The following is a 7,777-nucleotide window of genomic DNA, read 5'->3' as shown; positions in this document are numbered from 1 at the left end:
AAACCAATTAGTGCAAATGGAGGTGGCAGGACAGTAACCCCTCAGCAGGAGGTGGGAGAAAGTGTCTGCTGCCCTGCCTGGACAGATACCATGGCTACATCATCATCAATTATTCCTGGCATCTCCGCTTACCCATGGGCAGGGAGGGCGGGGGGGGTTCTGAGGAGGAGAAAGAGGAGGGTGGGGTGCCGTGACAGGGTTGGGGTGTGTATACAGTATCATCCATCCAACCCAAGAGACTGCCATGGTAAGGAAATCCCTGGAATCCCAGTCTCGCTCCAGCCGCCCGGCCGTGGGGGCAGGCAGGTCACTTTACAGCTCATCACCAAATTAGAAAGGCTGTGGGTCAGCCTGAGCCGCAGCCAGACCACAGAGAGATAGAAATAGATGGGAGTGCTACGACGCAGTCTGCTGGCGCTCGTCCACCAGGCTCCTCTCTCATCAGGGAGAGGTAGAGGACCGCGCTGTGCACCGTGGAGGGCAAAGCTCCAGGGAGGAACACTAGACAGTGCTTTTAAGTCCCCCGGGACAGACCATAAAGTAATGAATACATAGTGCGGACACAGACAGCTACTGCACCAGGAGACTGATGAGCATGAGGAATTTTCTTTACTGACACACTGGGAATGAAAGCAACATAAGATACTCAACAATACAGTACGCAATGCTTTTCTAGTGGGCTTTTAAACGTGAAACTATTACAAACCAGACAATAAGTAAAAAAAAAAGTATGCTAACAATAAAGTGTAAGTACATTCAATATTAAACTGTGTATATTGGACCAAGCAAAAGTTTGACACTGGGTAATGTAATGACAGGCTGTCTTGCAGAGTCAGATGAGAAGTTCACACCTGTGCGCTTAATATGAAGCTCCTAACAGCAGCTGGTTAGCTTAGCTTGGCACAAAGACTGGAAAGAGAGGGAAATAGCTAGATTGGCTCTGTCCAAATTGTCATTTATACGCTTTTTTTTTTTTTTGTTCGAATTGTAGTGAGCTTTGGAGGTGCTAGAAAGCCAATTAGTGCATTTCCCAAAATGTCAAACTATTCACTTAAGGGATGGTGAAAGACATCTTTTATGAATGCAAAATGGACACATATTGACTTGACTCATGAATCTATGTAGCAGTTTATATAAGGGCATTGTCATAAAATAATATCATGTAGGGGAAGAATGTGGGCTCAATCAGAAGGACCGAAGCGAACTTTGAATTGAATAGAAAACATTACAGCAGCGACACAGGCAAGTGATTTTGAGTCGTCTTTCCCTCAGGCAAGGATGAACAGGTCTGTGAATACAAACAAGCGTTAAAATCATTGCAGACCTACTCTTGCTCAAAACACAACAGGTTTATCATTGCATCGAATTCTGGGTGACTGAGGCTGTAAACATGTTGTATTCTTAATGTTGTTGCAAAATAGCACCTCCGCAAGTGGTATCCTTGGGGACTGAATGCAAAAAGAGATTTATCTTCGAGCAAGCTACAGTGGAAACATATTGATTTGATGTCTTCTATGTTTTAGATGTTAGAAAACACCACCAATCAACAAAACAGGGTGGATTTGGAGTTATTTCAAGGTCCCCTCAAGTATGGTGCTGTACTTCTAGTTGGACACAAGAATGAACGTGTATATGCAACTTTATGTCTCCCTGAACTTTTTCCACGTGACAGTGGACAAGTCTGCATTAAGTTATCAGAACAGAAGGAGAAGATACTGTGTGTGGGAGTGCGTGTTGAATGTGCAGGTGTCATGAAATGTGATGGCGAGGCCTCCCCCGGCTCATGTTTTCCTTGGGCGTCTGTGCAGGTGTGAATGGAGAAATCTCAGGGAGGGCGAGGAGTGACTGGCCTTGTCACTTTGAGGCGCAGAATAAAGAACAACTTTAATGAATCAGCGTGTAGCAGGATGGAGAAAGCAGATGCACCGGCGCTATCAGCACCACTAAAACCATCCTCCCTTGGAACAGTGACGTTCTTATCACTTCTTTTTGAAACTGCTCTTTAATCATGGAGCTGTTTCTCATGGTCATGTCCACAGGGAGCTGCAGGCAAGGAAAGTTATTCTGTCTGACCCCTAAAATTATACTCAGGAGTCAGCATTTTTAAAAGTTTATCCTAGTCACCCATTACAGTCTGTCTTATATATCAATACATGTCAAGCTCGCGCTCGTAAATGTGATGAAACAATATGTTGTGTACGTATGTATTTAACTTGCTCGTTTGTTCAATTGCCTGTATTCTTTAGGTCAGTGCAGGTCAGTGAAGATTGTAGATGTTGCCTCAACTTTGGCACCAAGATACGGTTAAAAGCTTTCTGCTGACAGACAGAAGAAACTCATTTTGGTTATTTAGATGCTGTGACAACAATGCTAGCCGTGGAGGTTAATCTTGGAATAATGCGGGACTGTCAAAAAAAAGTCGGGAATAACAGGAGGTTGTCCTGCTCTTTCCATGCTGCCGGGAGTGCGCGGGTGCAGCACGCAGTATGGAACTGGAGCCAGGAGGCGATTAGCTTAGCCTAGCGTAAAGACTGGAAGCGTGGGGAAACAGCTTGGCTCTGCACAAAGTTCAGAAATACACCTACCGTGACACCTGTAAGATCACTAATTAACTGAAGAAGTTATTAAACAATCTTGTTTTTCCAGAAATGTAGAAAAATCACAAAATAAAAAAAGTTATATTGTATTTTTGAACTTTGGAGAGAAGCAGGCTAGCTATTTCCCCTAGCTCCCAGATTTTTAGCTAAATTAAGCTAATCACCCCCCAACTCCAGCTTCAGACTTAAAAAGGAGCAACGATAAAGACAGTCTAAAAATGACACTGGGTGGAGAGAGAACCCAGATCAGTGAGTGGAGACGCATGCCATGTCTCATACAGTAATGACCACTCTCCATGTTGCTGCCGCAACTTCATTTGTCACACAGGATAACATTTAGGCCAAAGGTTACTTTGTGACGGCTAATTACTGAGCAGGTTATATATACATTGGACTGTGTGTGTGTGTGTGTGTGTATACCATAGTTTGGCTGTGACAGTGACACTCCTTTTATAGAAAATGTTGAATTTGTTTTGGAAAGACAAAGCAGAGGTATAACTCTCCACAGCTTTATTTTTAGGGGACGTCCATGTGTACTGAATGCAGGCTCACAGTATACCCACACCATGCCATTCAAACATGCAGTGTGTGTGGACACTCAAATACAGGCCGTACACAAGAGGGCTCACGTTGCAGACACACCCACGCATTCACATTCCCACCTGCCCCCACACAAACCACCTCATACGAGCGCGCACACACACACACACACACATACGCAACATACCATGCAAGCCATCTCTCATTAGATCAGCGACCAACAAATAAATACAGGCAGGCATAACTGTGAGCTGCAGAAGCAGAGCTGGCAGATACACACTGCATGCAGAATGTGTGTGTGTGTGTGTGTGTGTGTGTGTGTGTGTGTGTGTGTGTGTTACTCGTCCCACCACACAGAGCTTTTATTGGCTAAACAGGAAAGACAGAATCAGTCAGAGAGGCATCGACAGCAGCCGGAGGGCGAGCCCAGCGCGCAGTCCATCTGTGTGTGTGTGTGCGTGTGTGTGTGCATTCTTACTACATGCATGTTCATTGACAGGGCCATCGGCAGGAATTGCAATCTGCGCCAATTACATTCTCAGCTCAGGTCCAGCCAGCTCCTCACATCTCCAGCCAGACGTTTTGGCTGCAGAGCGGGAAGCCATCATGGCACTGGAAGGCACTATGATTTATGTGATGTGACTCAGACTGATAACACCAGAGCCCCTGAGCAGACACACTCAGAGGGAAACTGTCAAGGTGGTGTTTATACTGATGCTCTCTCTGCTCTGCTATTGTTTGGGGAAAAACCTTTAGGACATGCAATGAAGTAGTTTGTTATTTCCTGTGCAGCGGCTTGTTAAGTTGATTATCTCCATCAATACCAGGGTTGGATCAATGCGATGATGAATGTTAAAGGTCATGTCTTCAAATTCAGACATCAAAAGATGATATTTGATAAACATAGCTGAGCATTTAAACTCTGGGACCATCCTCTGAAAGCCTAGAAAACTGTGGCATCCAGCCACGTTAGAGTCATTTCTGAGGAACCGTTTGGGTGTGATGCTGTTCCCACTCAGGCTGGTTGTCAGACTTAACTTCACCCAAGGCTTAACCAGTTTTATGATCAATCTGACCGACTGAAGCACGCTTTTTTGTTTTGTTTTGTTTTTTACGGTAATGATTGCGGACAGGATTCAAATCAAACTGCAGTTCCTTTCTAATTTATCACAATGTGACACACTGTGGGCTGCAGTTATTGCCGACATAAAATGTAACCCGAAAACCTTTGTCAATCCCAGGTGTTTGCACACTATTCCTCATGTGACTCCACATGAACTTGAAAAAAAATATTTGAATACAAATAACAAACTTGCAGCCTTGCAGCGAAAAGCAGCATTTTAACCATTGGCTCGCTTCAGGTAAATCTGACAAAAAAAGCGATGCGATAAACTAAATGTTCACAATGACAATGCGAGCATGCCGATGTGAGCGGGCGTTTCCCACGTGAGCCGTCTTGGTTCAGCACGTTCGCATGCTAACATTTGCGAATTCGCGGTGAAAACAAAATGCAGCCGACGGGCTGATGGGAATGTCATCAAGTGTTTCAAGTTGTCGCCTGGCGATGGTGCGAGATGAAAAGATAAGGGGTCGCCAGAGTTGTTCATTAATTCTGAGGCTGACGTGAAAAAACACTAAAACGTGAACCTCACGGTGGGCGCTAAAGGAACAGTCAGAGGATCACCAAAGGATAATGAATGTCTGTAAAACCAAACAGAAAAAAAAAAAATCACACTGAATTCTGGTTCCTTATTTTCTTGCTGTAAAATATTGTCACCTGTCTGAGGCCTAATGAGTCAGTTCTTAAACCTGGCTTTACTCCATCTGATCACAGTAGCTTTAGGTTAGCTGCCTCATTGAGGCCGGGCTTTCCACTTCAAGCCCTGCTGCAACACTTCAGTACTTTGCAATAAGTTTCATTCCAGCGCTAACATATACAACAACAAAGCAACGCAGTGCTGAACTGCTATGGAATTAACTGAGCAATGAATCTACATGTCACTCTGTTTTTATTTTTTTTATTTTTATTTTAAGTGTAGCTGATCAAACAGGTTGTTAGAGGTGCAGCAACATAATCATAGTTCCTGGGAGTGCCAGATGTGTCTTGTTTAGATCCAAACATCAGAGCGTGTTGTGTGGCTTTAGCATGCAGACTGCTATTGTCCCAATCGGCGTGGCTTGGTCATCAAACATTTTCTCAATAAATCTCTGTGTAGCTTCCTGTGCGGGAAAAGATCTGACTAAATGATTTAAGAGCTGAGGTTGCTGATCGTAATTGCTCTCTTAGTGACGTCTTGGGAGCGGAACCACAAACTATGACATTGCGGCACGTCCTCTTTACTGTTGGCCACAGGCACTGGTATTCTGCGCAGGGCTGTGGTCGGCTGGACCGATCGAGATAGGCCAAACCCAACCGCAGCGCTACATGTAGCTCCTTTTCAAACACACACACATCTCCTCAGATAAAGGCCACTGGAGCAGCCATGTGTGTTGAATTTGGACCATTCCTGGGGGTATCCTGTTCTTATCAGGGGTCAGATAAGCTCATTTCACAGGCCCTCACTTCTACTGGGCTACCAGCAGCACCCCGCTCTGACAAGAGCTGACCTCATCGACTTTTTCCTTAATGTTTGCGGTTGAATGAGGAGTCAAGATGGGGGGGGGTGGTAACGTTGACTGAATCTTTCTAGAAGCTACAGTAGCAAAATCAAACGCGGAGTCTTTAGACCTTTTGAAACGAACAAGACAACCTTGACATTCCTGATGGGGAGTATTCAGACTGCAGACTCACAGTCACAGTCCAGCATCAAGATTAAAATATGCCTTTGGTCAGTCGCCACAGAAGAAAGTGGTGTCTAAGCTGTGGAAATGTGTACGGCGAAAGACAGGAGAAGCACACAACCTCGTCTCGACAGCCGTGGTTGTTTTTGTGCGCCGACCATTAGGCTTAGTGCGCGGCTTCAGCGGGTTCTTTGAGCTAATTGTCTTGAACTTGGGAGGCCAGATGAGGGAGAGAGCACCAAAACCTAGTGTGGAGACTCACCTTGGCTTACCAGTCTGAGGGCCCCTTTTTCTACATGAAGCCTCCCGAGGACCCCCTTCCCGGCCCGCCCCACCCTGTCCAGGCCCTGCAGGCATCTCAGGCTGACAGCTCTTGAGCCAGATACTGGCAGTACAACAGAGCAGTCATAATTGGCCCCTATTCATTTCTCAGGGATAATCCTCACCTAGGTTGAGCCTTTTCTGTTCTTAGCGTTATTTTTTCGCTGATGTTTACACAAGGTATGTATCGGTTTCTTCTCCTCCTGAGGCTTTCGCTCCGGCTGTGGGGCTGCACACCCAGCATGTGTGTTTTAACGTGTGTCTGAGGGTTCTGCCCTTCCAGCGTGGCTGCGAGGGCTCAAGACCCGGAGTGACAAAGGCTCCGTGAATGTCTGACTCACAGACAACTGTCAGCGTTCAATGGGCTGGATTAAGACGGAGCGTAGAACCGAGCGCACCCTGACATGTTGACATGTTCTACTAAGTGCATTTCAAGGTGGATTTAGCTTGTTTGCTCCATTGTGGAGGGGGGGACAGAAGAGACACAATTGCTAAATGGGACTGACTATTCTTGAGATGGCGGGTGAACTTTACTCCCGCTGTCTGGGTTAGGACTGACACCGGCTTCATTCTCAGGGTGAGTGAGGCTGCTGTGGATCCTGAGGAGGTTCAGGGGTTTCAGAGAGCTCTGTCCTTAACCAAACAAACACAGTGGAATTTCTGCCATTGTTGGTGCAGACGGTTGAGTGACAGGGCTGCATAGCAGAGCTGCCTGTCAGCAGAAACAACTCTGGGGCAAAGTGTGACCCCCACCTTGAGACACTGCTTAATATTAAGACTGAGCCATAGAGCTTTTTTTTTTTTAAAGATAAACCTGTATAGATCCACGGGGGTGCACATTTACGTCGACACTGTCAGTGTTTGTCTGGATTAGATTTTTTTTTTTAGCTGGGATTTTCTAAGTATCTCTCAACATTTTGAGATGATGAATGATGAATATCGCCACTTAGCTTAATTTAGAACAAAGAGTGGAAGCGGGGAAACGGCTCGCCTGGTTCTGTCCATGGGTAACAAATTCCACATACCGGCAACTTTGATGCTCACGAATGAACACGCTACATCTCATTTGTTGTTGTTACTTTTGGACAGAGCCAGGCTAGCTGTTTGTTGTCTTTCTGCTATGCCAAGCTAAGTGACTACTGGCGGTAGTTGGTATTGATCCTCTCATCTAATTCTTGGCAAGAAAAGAAATAAGTGTATTTCCAAAAATGTTGAACTATTCCTTTAAGTGCTTACATTTATTTATTTTTACTGCATCCCACTGCTATTTTCTTTCTGTAACACAGCCATCAGTTCCATCTTCCCTCAGAAGGTATAAAAGTATATACATTGTTTTTACAGAATAAACGCAGTGAAAAGGAACTTTTTATACACACGTGTTATGTGAATGTGTACACGTTCATGCACAAAAACACAGGACACTCAGTCAGCGGGCATCATTACTTTAATGGTGACACTGTGCATTCCGATGTGTTATTACCCAACATGTATAAATTATGTATGACAAAGCTTTAATGGAAAATTACACTTCTCTATTT

The sequence above is a fragment of the Enoplosus armatus genome, chromosome 4, assembly GCF_043641665.1.
Source record: "Enoplosus armatus isolate fEnoArm2 chromosome 4, fEnoArm2.hap1, whole genome shotgun sequence".
In the NCBI taxonomy this organism is placed as follows: domain Eukaryota; kingdom Metazoa; phylum Chordata; class Actinopteri; order Centrarchiformes; family Enoplosidae; genus Enoplosus; species Enoplosus armatus.
The sequence above is the reverse complement of the archived record's forward strand: the minus strand, read 5'-3'. Positions refer to the sequence as shown.